A 17,624-nucleotide genomic window follows, 5' to 3' on the forward strand; every position below is an offset into this window, starting at 1 on the left:
ACACTAGAGGTCTGCATTTCCAGGAGGAAACGCGAGATGTTGCGCCGCCTAAACCCCCGCCCCCCGATCCGCGTCTTTCCCGCTTAAAGCGAGGTCCTCGATACGGTAAACCCGCGTGGGTCACTAGGCGACGCTTATGGTGAAGGAGTTTACTGCTAAGCTGTCGCTAGTGGGATGTTAAGAGAGCACTCTCCCACAGCAGTTTACATTGGACTCTATGGAGCTGTGTAGGCCGTGAATGGAAAACGGGGTCAAAGGTCATGAAGCGGGTGGGCTATCGGCCCATAATTTTACGTGGCGGGACCGTGGACCCTCGGGTGTGCCCGTTTGAGTTCTGGTGTCTCTAGCTCGAAAACTGACCGTGTGACAGCAGTTTGAAAGTTTGACAAAAGTTTATGGACATTTTTCCATTCATTCCTATGGGACAAAAGATGAAACTTCAAATGGTTACTGTGCGAAAAGTATGCAACTTATCCAAAAGCTGTATACAAGCCCGCATCCCACAGGGAAGCTCTACGAATGAATCTTTGAACGGAGTCGATATCTCGAAAACTGTGGGCGGAGTTAACCGGACAAGAATGAACGATCCTCAGAATGAAGGCCAGCAAACGTAACACTAGAGGTCTGCATTTCCAGGAGGAAACGCGAGATGTTGCGCCGCCTAAGCCCCCGCCCCCCGATCCGCGTCTTTCCCGCTTAAAGCGAGGTCCTCGATACGGTAAACCCGCGTGGGTCACTAGGCGACGCTTATGGTGAAGGAGTTTACTGCTAAGCTGTCGGTAGTGGGATGTTAATAGAGCACTGTCCCACAGCAGTTTACATTGGACTCTATGGAGCTGTGTAGGCCGTGAATGGAAAACGGGGTCAAAGGTCATGAAGCGGGCGGGCTATCGGCCCATAATTTTACGTGGTGGGACCGTGGACACTCGGGTCTGCCCGTTTGAGTTCTGGTGTCTCTAGCTCGAAAACTGACCGTGTGACAGCACTTTGAAAGTTTGACAAAAGTTTATGGACATTTTTCCATTCATTCCTATGGGAGAAAAGTTGAAACTTCAAATGCTTACTGTGCTAAAACTATGTAACTTTTCCAAAAGCTGTATACAAGCCCGCATCCCACAGGGAAGCTCTACAAATGAAACTTTGAACGGAGTCGATATCTCGAAAACTGTGGGCGGAGTTAACCGGACAAGAACGAACAATCCTCAGAATGAAGGGCAGCAAACGTAACACTAGAGGTCTGCATTTCCAGGAGGAAACACGAGATGTTGCGCCGCCTAAACCCCCGCCCCCCGATCCGCGTCTTAAAATGTTGAAAAGACAGCCAGTATATTGTGAATGAGGTATTCTTAAAAAATTCCACCTTAAGAAACCCTGGATAATTAAGACGTCCCCCTTAAAAATGACCTTTAAAGTGTTACAGACTGCCTGTGTATTTCTGTGGCCCTCACACCTCTTCCCCGTCAGTGTCTGCCTCTGCCCCTCCCCCTCCCCCCTCTGTCTCTCTCACACGCACGCTCACAGAATACAACTGACAGACTCAGGATTCAATGAATTTCGACCGGGGAGCACCCTCCAAAAAATCACCCGTAGCTCGAAAACTTTTCCCAACCAAAATTGAACGAAGCATACCGTAGCGACAAGGAGAGTCTTGTGCTCGAGATGGTGTAAAAATTTTTGCACTTTGAGCGAGATTTGATGGTGTAATTACGAGTTAAAAACAGGCAAAGTTTTGAAAATCTGCGTGCAGACCCGCTCTTAAAATACATTGAGCTCTATGGGAGGAAAACCCTCCCAAGTGTCAAACAAAAATTCATAACTCAAGAACGGTATTCTCAAACGGTCTGAAACTTACAAGTGTGAGAAAGGGGAAATTTCTCTACCATTTAAAGTTTAAATGAAGTCTGTAGGTGAAAGTATAAGGAAGTTATGGTGAAATGTTCGGCAGAAAATTGAAAAAGAAAAAAAAAAATTTCAATGGGTTCCTATGGGAGCGTACCCACCCTCCGAACAAATGCTTATAGCTCGGAAAGTTTTCCCCACATCACTTAACCGTATATACCGTTGCGACAAGGAGAGTCTGGGGATCGATGTGGTATAAAAAAATTGCAGATTAAGTGAGAATTGAGCATGTTATGACGAGTTAAAAACAGGAGAAATTTTTAGAAACCGCACTCTGAGCTGCTCCAAAAATACATTGAACCCTATGGGAGCCGAAACCCTCCCTAGTGCCGAACAAAAATTCATAACTCAAAAACCGTATTTTCAATAATGTTCAAATTTAGAGGTCTTAGAAAGGACAAGTTTCTCTACCATTTAAAATTTAAATGAAGTTTCTAGGTGAAAGTATGAGGAAGTTATGGCGATATGTTAGGCTGAAAAGTGAAAAAACGGCTTTGGCCACTGAAACTACAGTGGATGACATCACCCCCACTCTAAGGGCCTCCCATTGAAATGAATGGAGGGATTTTGAAGGAGGAAAAGAAAGGGAAGGATGAGTGCAAAAATTCCGAAAACGGAAGTGATGGGAGCCGGTACGCCCGGGTCCGACCGTCTGAAATCCCGTGTCCGTAGCTTGAAAAATGACCGAGTTAGAGCACTTTGAAAATTAATTCCATAGAAATGACTGGGGAAAAACGGAGCGATAAACGAGTGTAGCGGACGAACGAGTGCGGGTATCGGAAAGCTGTATACAAGCCCACATCGTCGCTATAGGACGCACGATTTCCAGGTGGAACGGAGTCGATAGCTCGAAAGCTGCGGGACTAGTTAGGCGGACAAGGAAACGCGGAATAATAAGAATAAAAATAATAATAATATGACTTAAGAAGAACAATATATTGCGCGCTGCTAAAGCAGCTGGCGCAACATAACTAGAGGTCTGCATTTCCAGGAGGAAACGCGAGATGTTGCGCCGCCTAAACCCCTGCCCCCCGATCCGCGTCTTTCACGCTTAAAGCGAGGTCCTCGATACGGTAAACCCGCGTGGGTCACTAGGCGACGCCTATGGTGAAGGAGTTTACTGCTAAGCTGTCGGTAGTGGGATGTTAAGAGAGCACTCTCCCACAGCAGTTTACATTGGACTCTATGGAGCTGTGTAGGCCGTGAATGGAAAACGGTGTCAAAGGTCATGAAGCGGGTGGGCTATCGGCCTATAGTTTCACGTGGTGGGACCGTGGACCCTCGGGTCTGCCCGTTTGAGTTCTGGTGTCTCTAGCTCGAAAACTGACCGTGTGACAGCAGTTTAAAAGTTTGACAAAAGTTTATGGACACTTTTCCATTCATTCCTATGGGAGAAAAGTTGAAACTTCAAATGCTTACTGTGCTAAAACTATGTAACTTTTCCAAAAGCTGTATACAAGCCCGCATCCCACAGGGAAGCTCTACGAATGAAACTTTGAACGGAGTCGATATCTCGAAAACTGTGGGCGGAGTTAACCGGACAAGAATGAACGATCCTCAGAATGAAGGGCAGCAAACGTAACACTAGAGGTCTGCATTTCCAGGAGGAAACGCGAGATGTTGCGCCGCCTAAACCCCCGCCCCCCGATCCGCGTCTTTCCCGCTTAAAGCGAGGTGCTCGATACGGTAAACCCGCGTGGGTCACTAGGCGATGCTTATGGTGACGGAGTTTACTGCTAAGCTGTCGGTAGTGGGATGTTAAGAGAGCACTCTCCCACAGCAGTTTACATTGGACTCTATGGAGCTGTGTAGGCCGTGAATGGAAAACGGGGTCAAAGGTCATGAAGCGGGTGGGCTATCGGCCCATAATTTCACGTGGTGGGACCGTGGAATCTCGGGTCTGCCCGTTTGAATTCTGGTGTCTCTAGCTCGAAAACTGACCGTGTGACAGCAGTTTGAAAGTTTGACAAAAGTTTATGGACACTTTTCCATTCATTCCTATGGGAGAAATCACGAAACTTCAAATGCTTACTGTGCAAAAACTATGTAACTTTTCCAAAACCTGTATACAAGCCCGCATCCCACAGGGAAGCTCTACGAAACAAACTTTGAACGGAGTCGATATATCGAAAACTGTGGGCGGAGTTAACCGGAAAAGAATGAACGATCCTCAGAATGAAGGGCAGCAAACGTAACACTAGAGGTCTGCATTTCCAGGAGGAAACGCGAGATGTTGCGCCGCCTAAACCCCCGCCCCCCGATCCGCGTCTTTCCCGCTTAAAGCGAGGTGCTCGATACGGTAAACCCGCGTGGGTCACTAGGCGACGCTTATGGTGACGGAGTTTACTGCTAAGCTGTCGGTAGTGGGATGTTAAGAGAACACTCTCCCACAGCAGTTTACATTGGACTCTATGGAGCTGTGTAGGCCGTGAATGGAAAACGGGGTCAAAGGTCATGAAGCGGGTGGGCTATCGGCCCATAATTTCACGTGGTGGGACCGTGGACTCTCGGGTCTGCCCGTTTGAATTCTGGTGTCTCTAGCTCGAAAACTGACCGTGTGACAGCAGTTTTAAAGTTTGACAAAAGTTTATGGACATTTTTCCATTCATTCCTATGGGAGAAAAGATGAAACTTCAAATGCTTACTGTGCGAAAACTATGTAACTTTTCCAAAAGCTGTATACAAGCCCGCATCCCACAGGGCAGCTCTACGAGACAAACTTTGAACGGAGTCTATATCTCGAAAACTGTGGGCGGAGTTAACCGGACAAGAATGAACGATCCTCAGAATGAAGGGCAGCAAACGTAACACTAGAGGTCTGCATTTCTAGGAGGAAACGCGAGATGTTGCGCCGCCTAAACCCCCGCCCCCCGATCCGCGTCTTTCCCGCTTAAAGCGAGGTGCTCGATACGGTAAACCCGCGTGGGTCACTAGGCGACGCTTATGGTGACGGAGTTTACTGCTAAGCTGTCGGTAGTGGGATGTTAAGAGAGCACTCTCCCACAGCAGTTTACATTGGACTCTATGGAGCTGTGTAGGCCGTGAATGGAAAACGGGGTCAAAGGTCATGAAGCGGGTGGGCTATCGGCCCATAATTTCACGTGGTGGGACCGTGGACTCTCGGGTCTGCCCGTTTGAATTCTGGTGTCTCTAGCTCGAAAACTGACCGTGTGACAGCAGTTTGAATGTTTGACAAAAGTTTATGGACATTTTTCCATTCATTCCTATGGGAGAAAAGATGAAACTTAAAATGGTTACTGTGCGAAAACTATGTAACATTTCCAAAAGCTGTATACAAGCCCGCATCCCACAGGGAAGCTCTACGAATGAAACTTTGAACGGAGTCGATATCTCGAAAACTGTGGGCGGAGTTAACCGGACAAGAATGAACGATCCTCAGAATGAAGGACAGCAAACGTAACACTAGAGGTCTGCATTTCCAGGAGGAAACGCGAGATGTTGCGCCGCCGAAACCCCTGCCCCCCGATCCGCGTCTTTCCCGCTTAAAGCGAGGTCCTCGATACGGTAAACCCGCGTGGGTCACTAGGCGACGCTTATGGTGAAGGAGTTTACTGCTAAGCCGTCGGTAGTGGGATGTTAAGAGAGCACTCTCCCACAGCAGTTTACATTGGACTCTATGGAGCTCTGTAGGCCGTGAATGGAAAACGGGGTCAAAGGTCATGAAGCGGGTGGGCTATCGGCCCATAATTTTACGTGGTGGGACCGTGGACCCTCGGGTCTGCCCGTTTGAGTTCTGGTGTCTCTAGCTCGAAAACTGACCGTGTGACAGCAGTTTTAAAGTTTGACAAAAGTTTATGGACATTTTTCCATTCATTCCTATGGGAGTTAAGATGAAACTTCAAATGCTTACTGTGCGAAAACTATGTAACTTTTCCAAAAGCTGTATACAAGCCCGCATCCCACAGGGAAGCTCTACGAGACAAACTTTGAACGGAGTCTATATCTCGAAAACTGTGGGCGGAGTTAACCGGACAAGAATGAACGATCCTCAGAATGAAGGGCAGCAAACGTAACACTAGAGGTCTGCATTTCCAGGAGGAAACGCGAGATGTTGCGCCGCCTAAACCCCCGCCCCCCGATCCGCGTGTTTCCCGCTTAAAGCGAGGTCCTCGGTACGGTAAACCCGCGTGGGTCACTAGGCGACGCTTATGGTGAAGGAGTTTACTGCTAAGCTGTCGGTAGTGGGATGTTAAGAGAGCACTCTCCCACAGCAGTTTACATTGGACTCTATGGAGCTGTGTAGGAAAACGGGGTCAAAGGTCATGAAGCGGGTGGGCTATCGGCCTATAGTTTCACGTGGTGGGACCGTGGACCCTCAGGTCTGCCCGTTTGAGTTCTGGTGTCTCTAGCTCGAAAACTGACCGTGTGACAGCAGTTTGAAAGTTTGACAAAAGTTTATGGACATTTTTCCATTCATTCCTATGGGAGTTAAGATGAAACTTCAAATGCTTACTGTGCGAAAACTATGTAACTTTTCCAAAAGCTGTATACAAGCCCGCATCCCACAGGGCAGCTCTACGAAACAAACTTTGAACGGAGTCGATATCTCGAAAACTGTGGGCAGAGTTAACCGGACAAGAACGCACGATCCTCAGAATGAAGGGCAGCAAACGTAACACTAGAGGTCTGCATTTCCAGGAGGAAACGCGAGATGTTGCGCCGCCTAAACCCCTGCCCCCCGATCCGCGTCTTTCTCGCTTAAAGCGAGATCCTCGATACGGTAAACCCGCGTGGGTCACTAGGCGACGCTTATGGTGAAGGAGTTTACTGCTAAGCTGTTGGTAGTGGGATGTTAAGAGAGCACTCTCCCACAGCAGTTTACATTGGACTCTATGGAGCTCTGTAGGCCGTGAATGGAAAACGGGGTCAAAGGTCATGAAGCGGGTGGGCTATCGGCCTATAATTTCACGTGGTGGGACCGTGGACTCTCGGGTCTGACGGTTTCAGTTCTGGTGTCTCTAGCTCGAAAACTGAGCGTGTGACAGCAGTTTGAAAGTTTGACAAAAGTTTATGGACATTTTTCCATTCATTCCTATGGGAGAAAACACGAAACTTCAAATGCTTACTGTGCGAAAACTATGTAACTTTTCCAAAAGCTGTATACAAGCCCGCATCCCACAGGGAAGCTGTACGAAACAAACTTTGAACGGAGTCGATATCTCGAAAACTGTGGGCGGAGTTAACCGGACAAGAATGAACGATCCTCAGAATGAAGGGCAGCAAACGTAACACTAGAGGTCTGCATTTCCAGGAGGAAACGCGAGATGTTGCGCCGCCTAAACCCCCGTCCCCCGATCCGCGTCTTTCCCGCTTAAAGCGAGGTCCTCGATACGATAAACCCACGTGGGTCACTAGGCGACGCTTATGGTGAAGGAGTTTACTGCTAAGCTGTCGGTAGTGGGATGTTAAGAGAGCACTCTCCCACAGCAGTTTACATTGAACTCTATGGAGCTCTGTAGGCCGTGAATGGAAAACGGGGTCAAAGGTCATGAAGCGGGTGGGCTATCGGCCCATAATTTTACGCGGCGGGACCGTGGACCCTCGGGTCTGCCCGTTTGAGTTCTGGTGTCTCTAGCTCGAAAACTGACCGTGTGACATCAGTTTGAAAGTTTGACAAAAGTTTATGGACATTTTTCCATTCATTCCTATGGGAGTAAAGATGAAACTTCAAATGCTTCCTGTGCGAAAACTATGCAACTTTTCCAAAAGCTGTATACAAGCCCGCATCCCACAGGGCAGCTCTACGAATGAAACTTTGAACGTAGTCGATATCTCGAAAACTGTGGGCGGAGTTAACCGGACAACAATGAACGATCCTCAGAATGAAGGGCAGCAAACGTAACACTAGAGGTCTGCATTTCCAGGAGGAAACGCGAGATGTTGCGCCGCCTAAACCCCCGCCCCCCGATCCGCGTCTTTCCCGCTTAAAGCGAGGCCCTCGATACGGTAAACCCGCGTGGGTCACTAGGCGACGCTTATGGTGAAGGAGTTTACTGCTAAGCTGTCGGTAGTGGGATGTTAAGAGAGCACTCTCCCACAGCAGTTTACATTGGACGCTATGGAGCTCTGTAGGGTGTGAATAGAAAACGATACATTTTGAATTCCACCTTTAAAAACAATTCCACCTTAAGAAACCCAGAATTGTATTGAAATGTCCACATCACAGGCCAAAAGAGTCTTAAAAGCAAAAAAAGATGGCCAATACATTTTAAATACCACCTTAATAAAAATTCCACCTTAAGAAACACACAGTTGTATTGACACGTCCACCTTTAAAAATGACCACTTGAAATAAAGCTTAAAATGTCGAAAAGACAGCCAGTATATTGTGAATGAGGTATTCTTTAAAAATTCCACCTTAAGAAACCCTGGATAATTAAGACGTCCCCCTTAAAAATGACCTTTAAAGTGTTACAGACTGCCTGTGTATTTCTGTGGCCCTCACACCTCTCCCGGTCAGTGTCTGCCTCTGCCCCTCCCCCTCCCCCCTCTCTGTCTCTCACACGCACGCTCACAGAATACAACTGACAGACTCAGGATTCAATGAATTTCGACCGGGGGGACCCTTCAAAAAATGACCCGTAGCTCGAAAACTTTTCCCAACCAAAATTGAACGAAGCATACCGTAGCGACAAGGAGAGTCTGGCGCTCGAGATGGTGTAAAAAATTTTTCAGTTTGAGCGAGAATTGATGGTGTAAAAATGAGTTAAAAAAGGGCAAATTTGAGAAAATTTGGCTTTCTGAAAATACATTGAACTCTATGGGAGCCGAAACGTCCTACTGCCAAACAAATCTTCATAACTCCAGAACCGTATCTTCAAATGATTTCAAATCTACATATTTTAGAAAGGAGAAGTTTCTCTACCATTTGAAAGTAAAATGAAGTCTGTAGGTGAAAGTATAAGGAAGTTATGGCAAAATGTTCGGCTAAAAGTTGAATATCGAAAAAGGACAGGCATATTCATTTCAATGTATTCCTATGGGAGCGTACCCACCCTCCGAACAAATGCTTATAGCTCAGAAATGTTATCCCAAATGGCTAAACTGCATATACCGTTGCGACAAGGAGAGTCTAAGGAAGAAGCTGGTATAAAAAATTAGCAGTTTGAGCGAGAATTGACCGTGTTATGACGAGTTAAAAACAGGAGAAAAATTTAGAAACCGCACTCTGAGCCGCTCCAAAAATACATTGAACTCTATGGGAGCCAAAACCCTCCCTAGTGCCGAACAAAAATTCATAACTCAAAAACCGTATTATCGATTACGTTCAAATTTACAGATGCTAGAAAGGACAAGTTTCTCTATCATTTAAAATTTAAATGAAGTTTTTAGGTGAAAGTATGAGAACGTTATGGTGAATTGTTCGGCTGAAAAGTGAAAAAACGGTTTTGGCCAGTGAACCCAGAGTGTCTATGATGTCACCCACTCTAAATGTCTTCCATACAAGTGAATGGAGGGATATTCAAGGAGGAATAGAAAGAGAGGGATGAGTGCGAGAGGTCCGAAAACGGAAGTGACGGGTCACGGTGCGCCCGGGTCCGACCGTCTGAAATCTCGTGTCCGTAGCTTGAAAATTGACCGAGTTAGAGCAGTTCGAAAATTAATTCCATAGAAATGACTGGGGAAAAACGGAGCGATAAACGAGTGTAGCGGACGAACGAGTGCGGGTATCGGAAAGCTGTATACAAGCCCACATCGTCGCTATAGGACGGACGATTTCCAGGTGGAACGGAGTCGATAGCTCGAAAGCTGCGGGACTAGTTAGGCGGACAAGGAAACGCGGAATAATAAGAATAATAATAATAATAATAATATGACTTACGGATAACAATATATCGCGCCGCTGCTTACAGCAGCAGGCGCAACATAACTAGAGGTCTGCATTTCCAGGAGGAAACGCGAGATGTTGCGCCGCCTAAACCCCCGTCCCCCGATCCGCGTCTTTCCCGCTTAAAGCGAGGTCCTCGATACGGTAAACCCGCGTGGGTCACTAGGCGACGCTTATGGTGAAGGAGTTTACTGCTAAGCTGTCGGTAGTGGGATGTAAAGAGAGCACTCTCCCACAGCAGTTTACATTGGACTCTATGGAGCTGTGTAGACCGTGAATGGAAAACGGGGTCAAAGGTCATGAAGCGGGTGGGCTATCGGCCTATAATTTCTGGTGGGGGGACCGTGGACCCTCGGGTCTGCCCGTTTGAGTTCTGGTGTCTCTAGCTCCAAAACTGACCGTGTGACAGCAGTTTGAAAGTTTGACAAAAGTTTATGGACATTTTTCCATTCATTCCTATGGGAGAAAAGATGAAACTTCAAAGGCTTACTGTGCGAAAACTATGTAACTTTTCCAAAAGCTGTATACAAGCCCGCATCCCACAGGGAAGCTCTACGAAACAAACTTTGAACGGAGTCGATATCTGGAAAACTGTGGGCGGAGTTAACCGGACAAGAATGAACGATCCTCAGAATGAAGGGCAGCAAACGTAACACTAGAGGTCTGCATTTCCAGGAGGAAACGCGAGATGTTGCGCCGCCTAAACCCCCGTCCCCCGATCCGCGTCTTTCCCGCTTAAAGGGAGGTCCTCGATACGGTAAACCCGCGTGGGTCACTAGGCGACGCTTATGGTGAAGGAGTTACCTGCTAAGCTGTTGGTAGTGGGATGTTAAGAGAGCACTCTCCCACAGCAGTTTACATTGGACTCTATGGAGCTCTGTAGGCCGTGAATGGAAAACGGGGTCAAAGGTCATGAAGCGGGTGGGCTATCGGCCCATAATTTCACGTGGCGGGACCGTGGACTTTCGGGTCTGCCCGTTTGAATTCTGGTGTGTCTAGCTCGAAAACTGACCGTGTGACAGCAGTTTGAAAGTTTGACAAAAGTTTATGGACATTTTTCCATTCATTCCTATGGGAGAAAACACGAAACTTCAAATGCTTACTGTGCGAAAACTATGCAACTTTTCCAAAAGCTGTATACAAGCCCGCATCCCACAGGGAAGCTCTACGAATGAAACTTTGAACGGAGTCGATATCTCGAAAACTGTGGGCGGAGTTAACCGGACAAGAATGAACGATCCTCAGAATGAAGGGCAGCAAACGTAACACGAGATGTTGCGCCGCCTAAACCCCCGCCCCCCGATCCGCGTCTTTCCCGCTTAAAGCGAGGTCCTCGATACGGTAAACCCGCGTGGGTCACTAGGCGACGCTTATGGTGAAGGAGTTTACTGCTAAGCTGTCGGTAGTGGGATGTTAAGGGAGCACTCTCCCACAGCAGTTTACATTGGACTCTATGGAGCTCTGTAGGCCGTGAAAGGAAAACGGGGTCAAAGGTCATGAAGCGGGTGGGCTATCGGCCCATAAATTCACGTGGTGGGACCGTGGACTCTCGGGTCTGCCCGTTTGAATTCTGGTGTCTCTAGCTCGAAAACTGACCGTGTGACAGCAGTTTTAAAGTTTGACAAAAGTTTATGGACATTTTTCCATTCATTCCTAAGGGAGAAAAGATGAAACTTCAAATGCTTACTGTGCGAAAACTATGTAACTTTTCCAAAAGCTGTATACAGGCCCGCATCCCACAGGGCAGCTCTACGAGACAAACTTTGAACGGAGTCTATATCTCGAAAACTGTGGGCGGAGTTAACCGGACAAGAATGAACGATCCTCAGAATGAAGGGCAGCAAACGTAACACGAGATGTTGCGCCGCCTAAACCCCCGCCCCCCGATCCGCGTCTTTCCCGCTTAAAGCGAGGTCCTCGATACGGTAAACCCGCGTGGGTCACTAGGCCACGCTTATGGTGAAGGAGTTTACTGCTAAGCTGTTGGTAGTGGGATGTTAAGAGAGCAGTCTCCCAGAGCAGTTTACATTGGACTCTATGGAGCTCTGTAGGCCGTGAATGGAAAATGGGGTCAAAGGTCATGAAGCGGGTGGCCTATCGGCCCATAATTTTACGTGGTGGGACCGTGGACTCTCGGGTCTGACCGTTTGAGTTCTGGTGTCCCTAGCTCGAAAACTGAGCGTGTGACAGCAGTTTGAAAGTTTGACAAAAGTTTATGGACATTTTTCCATTCATTCCTATGAGAGTAAAGATGAAACTTCAAATGGTTACTGTGCGAAAACTATGCAACTTTTCCAAAAGCTGTATACAAGCCCGCATCCCACAGGGCAGCTCTACGAAACAAACTTTGAACGGAGTCGATATCTCGAAAACTGTGGGCGGAGTTAACCGGACAAGAATGAACGATCCTCAGAATGAAGGGCAGCAAACGTAACACTAGAGGTCTGCATTTCCAGGAGGAAACGCGAGATGTTGCGCCGCCGAAACCCCCGTCCCCCGATCCGCGTCTTTCCCGCTTAAAGCGAGGTCCTCGATACGGTAAACCCGCGTGGGTCACTAGGCGACGCTTATGGTGAAGGAGTTTACTGCTAAGCTGTCGGTAGTGGGATGTTAAGAGAGCACTCTCCCACAGCAGTTTACATTGGACTCTATGGAGCTCTGTAGGCCGTGAATGGAAAACGGGGTCAAAGGTCATGAAGCGGGCGGGGTATCGGCCTATAATTTCACGTGGTGGGACCGTGGACTCTCGGGTCTGCCCGTTTGAGTTCTGGTGTCTCTAGCTCGAAAACTGACCGTGTGACAGCAGTTTGAAAGTTTGACAAAAGTTTATGGACATTTTTCCATTCATTCCTATGGGAGTTAAGATGAAACTTCAAATGCTTACTGTGCGAAAACTATGTAACTTTTCCAAAAGCTGTATACAAGCCCGCATCCCACAGGGAAGCTCTACGAAACAAACTTTGAACGGAGTCGATATCTCGAAAACTGTGGGCGGAGTTAACCGGACAAGAATGAACGATCCTCAGAATGAAGGGCAGCAAACGTAACACTAGAGGTCTGCATTTCCAGGAGGAAACGCGAGATGTTGCGCCGCCTAAACCCCCGCCCCCCGATCCGCATCTTTCACGCTTAAAGCGAGGTCCTCGATACGGTAAACCCGTGTGGGTCACTAGGCGACGCTTATGGTGAAGGAGTTTACTGCTAAGCTGTTGGTAGTGGGATGTTAATAGAGCACTGTCCCACAGCAGTTTACATTGGACTCTATGGAGCTCTGTAGGCCGTGAATGGAAAAGGGGTCAAAGGTCATGAAGCGGGTGGGCTATCGGCCCATAGTTTTACGTGGTGGGACCGTGGACCCTCGGGTCTGCCCGTTTGAGTTCTGGTGTCTCTAGCTCGAAAACTGACCGTGTGACAGCACTTTGAAAGTTTGACAAAAGTTTATGGACATTTTTCCATTCATTCCTATGGGAGAAAAGTTGAAACTTCAAATGCTTACTGTGCGAAAACTATGTAACTTTTCCAAAAGCTGTATACAAGCCCGCATCCCACAAGGAAGCTCTACGAAACAAACTTTGAACGGGGTCGATATCTCGAAAACTGTGGGCGGAGTTAACCGGACAAGGAATGAAGATCCTCAGAATGAAGGGCAGCAAACGTAACACTAGAGGTCTGCATTTCCAGGAGGAAACGCGAGATGTTGCGCCGCCGAAACCCCCGTCCCCCGATCCGCGTCTTAAAATGTTGAAAAGACAGCCAGTATATTGTGAATGAGGTCTTTTTTAAAAATTCCACCTTAAGAAACCCTGGATAATTAAGACGTCCCCCTTAAAAATGACCTTTAAAGTGTTACAGACTGCCTGTGTATTTCTGTGGCCCTCACAGCTCTCCCCGTCAGTGTCTGCCTCTGCCCCTCCCCCTCCCCCCTCTGTGTCTCTCTCACACGCACGCTCACAGAATACAACTGACAAACTCACGATTCAATGAATTTCGACCGGGGAGCACCCTCCAAAAAATCACCCGTAGCTCGAAAACTTTTCCCAACCAAAATTGAACGAAGCATACCGTAGCGACAAGGAGAGTCTGGTGCTCGAGATGGTGTAAAAAATTTTGCACTTTGAGCGAGATTTGATGGTGTAATTAGGAGTTAAAAACAGGCAAAGTTTTGAAAATTTGCGTGCAGACCCGCTCTTAAAATACATTGAGCTCTATGGGAGGAAAACCCTCCCATGTGTCAAACAAAAATTCATAACTCAAGAACGGTATTCTCAAACGGTCTGAAACTTACAAGTGTGAGAAAGGGGAAATTTCTCTAGCATTTAAAGTTTAAATGAAGTCTGTAGGTGAAAGTATAAGGAAGTTATGGTGAAATGTTCGGCAGAAAATTGAAAAAGAAAAAAAAAAATTTCAATGGGTTCCTATGGGAGCGTACCCACCCTCCGAACAAATGCTTATAGCTCGGAAAGTTTTCCCCACATCACTTAACCGTATATACCGTTGCGACAAGGAGAGTCTGGGGATCGATATGGTATAAAAAATTTGCAGATTAAGTGAGAATTGAGCATGTTATGACGAGTTAAAAACAGGAGAAAATTTTAGAAACCGCACTCTGAGCTGCTCCAAAAATACATTGAACCCTATGGGAGCCGAAACCCTCCCTAGTGCTGAACAAAAATTCATAACTCAAAAACCGTATTTTCAATAATGTTCAAATTTAGAGGTCTTAGAAAGGACAAGTTTCTCTACCATTTAAAATTTAAATGAAGTTTCTAGGTGAAAGTATGAGGAAGTTATGGTGATTTGTTTGGCTGAAAAGTGAAAAACCCGTTTTCTGAGAAGGAATCTACAGTGTATGACGTCACCCACTGTAAGAGCCTCCCATTGAAATGAATGGAGGGATTTTGAAGGAGGAATAGAAAGGGAAGGATGAGTGCAAAAAATCTGAAAACGGAAGTGATGGGAGCCGGTACGCCCGGGTCCGACCGTCTGAAATCCCGTGTCCGTAGCTTGAAAAATGACCGAGTTAGAGCACTTTGAAAATTAATTCCATAGAAATGACTGGGGAAAAACGGAGCGATAAACGAGTGTAGCGGACGAACGAGTGCGGGTATCGGAAAGCTGTATACAAGCCCACATCGTCGCTATAGGACGCACGATTTCCAGGTGGAACGGAGTCGATAGCTCGAAAGCTGCGGGACTAGTTAAGCGGACAAGGAAACGCGGAATAATAAAAATAATAATAAAAATAATAATAATAATATGACTTACGGATAACAATATATTGCGCCGCTGCTTAAAGCAGCAGGCGCAACATAACTAGAGGTCTGCATTTCCAGGAGGAAACGCGAGATGTTGCGCCGCCTAAACCCCCGTCCCCCGATCCGCGTCTTTCCCGCTTAAAGCGAGGTCCTCGATACGGTAAACCCGCGTGGGTCACTAGGCGACGCTTATGCTGAAGGAGTTTACTGCTAAGCTGTCGGTAGTGGGATGTTAAGAGAGCACTCTCCCACAGCAGTTTACATTGGACTCTATGGAGCTCTGTAGGCCGTGAATGGAAAACGGGGTCAAAGGTCATGAAGCGGGCGGGGTATCGGCCTATAATTTCACGTGGTGGGACCTTGGACTCTCGGGTCTGCCCGTTTGAATTCTGGTGTCTCTAGCTCGAAAACTGAGCGTGTGACAGCAGTTTGAAAGTTTGACAAAAGTTTATGGACATATTTCCATTCATTCCTATGGGACAAAAGATGAAACTTCAAATGCTTACTGTGCTAAAACTATGCAACTTTTCCAAAAGCTGTATACAAGCCCGCATCCCACAGGGCAGCTCTACGAATGAAACTTTGAACGGAGTCGATATCTCGAAAACTGTGGGCGGAGTTAACCGGACAAGAATGAACGATCCTCAGAATGAAGGGCAGCAAACGTAACACTAGAGGTCTGCATTTCCAGGAGGAAACGCGAGATGTTGCGCCGCCTAAACCCCCGTCCCCCGATCCGCGTCTTTCCCGCTTAAAGCGAGGTCCTCGGTACGGTAAACCCGCGTGGGTCACTAGGCGACGCTTATGGTGAAGGAGTTTACTGCTAAGCCGTTGGTAGTGGGATGTTAAGAGAGCACTCTCCCACAGCAGTTTACATTGGACTCTATGGAGCTCTGTAGGCCGTGAATGGAAAACGGGGTCAAAGGTCATGAAGCGGGTGGGCTATCGGCCCATAATTTTACGTGGTGGGACCGTGGACTCTCGGGTCTGCCCGTTTGAGTTCTGGTGTCTCTAGCTCGAAAACTGACCGTGTGACAGCAGTTTTAAAGTTTGACAAAAGTTTATGGACATTTTTCCATTCATTCCTATGGGAGTAAAGATGAAACTTCAAATGCTTACTGTGCAAAAACTATGCAACTTTTCCAAAAGCTGTATACAAGCCCGCATCCCACAGGGCAGCTCTACGAAACAAACTTTGAACGGAGTCGATATCTCGAAAACTGTGGGCGGAGTTAACCGGACAAGAACGAACGATCCTCAGAATGAAGGGCAGCAAACGTAACACTAGAGGTCTGCATTTCCAGGAGGAAACGCGAGATGTTGCGCCGCCTAAACCCCCGTCCCCCGATCCGCGTCTTTCCCGCTTAAAGAGAGGCCGTCGGTACGGTAAACCCGCATGGGTCACTAGGCGACGCTTATGGTGAAGGAGTTTACTGCTAAGCTGTTGGTAGTGGGATGTTAAGAGAGCACTCTCCCACAGCAGTTTACATTGGACTCTATGGAGCTGTGTAGGCCGTGAATGGAAAACGGGGTCAAAGGTCATGAAGCGGGTGGGCTATCGGCCTATAATTTCACGTGGTGGGACCTTGGACTCTCGGGTCTGCCCGTTTGAGTTCTGGTGTCTCTAGCTCGAAAACTGAGCGTGTGACAGCAGTTTGAAAGTTTGACAAAAGTTTATGGACATTTTTCCATTCATTCCTATGGGAGAAAAGATGAAACTTCAAATGCTTACTGTGCGAAAACTATGCAACTTTTCCAAAAGCTGTATACAAGCCCGCATCCCACAGGGAAGCTCTACGAATGAAACTTTGAACGGAGTCGATATCTCGAAAACTGTGGGCGGAGTTAACCGGACAAGGAATGAAGATCCTCAGAATGAAGGGCAGCAAACGTAACACTAGAGGTCTGCATTTCCAGGAGGAAACGCGAGATGTTGCGCCGCCTAAACCCCTGCCCCCCGATCCGCGTCTTTCCCGCTTAAAGCGAGGTCCTCGATACGGTAAACCCACGTGGGTCACTAGGCGACGCTTATGGTGAAGGAGTTTACTGCTAAGCTATTGGTAGTGGGATGTTAAGAGAGCACTCTCCCACAGCAGTTTACATTGGACTCTATGGAGCTGTGTAGGCCGTGAATGGAAAACGGGGTCAAAGGTCATGAAGCGGGTGGGCTATCGGCCCATAGTTTCACGTGCTGGGACCGTGGACCCTCGGGTCTGCCCGTTTGAGTTCTGGTGTCTCTAGCTTGAAAACTGACCGTGTGACAGCAGTTTTAAAGTTTGACAAAAGTTTATGGAAATTTTTCCATTCATTCCTATGGGACAAAAGGTGAAACTTCAAACGCTTACTGTGCGAAAACTATGTAACTTTTCCAAAAGCTGTATACAAGCCCGCATCCCACAGGGAAGCTCTACGAAACAAACTTTGAACGGAGTCGATATCTCGAAAACTGTGGGCGGAGTTAACCGGACAAGAATGAACGATCCTCAGAATGAAGGGCAGCAAACGTAACACTAGAGGTCTGCATTTCCAGGAGGAAACGCGAGATGTTGCGCCGCCTAAACCCCTGCCCCCCGATCCGCGTCTTTTCCGCTTAAAGCGAGGTCCTCGATACGGTAAACCCG

Source organism: Hoplias malabaricus, chromosome 2 (assembly GCF_029633855.1).
Source record: "Hoplias malabaricus isolate fHopMal1 chromosome 2, fHopMal1.hap1, whole genome shotgun sequence".
NCBI classification, from domain to species: Eukaryota; Metazoa; Chordata; class Actinopteri; order Characiformes; family Erythrinidae; genus Hoplias; species Hoplias malabaricus.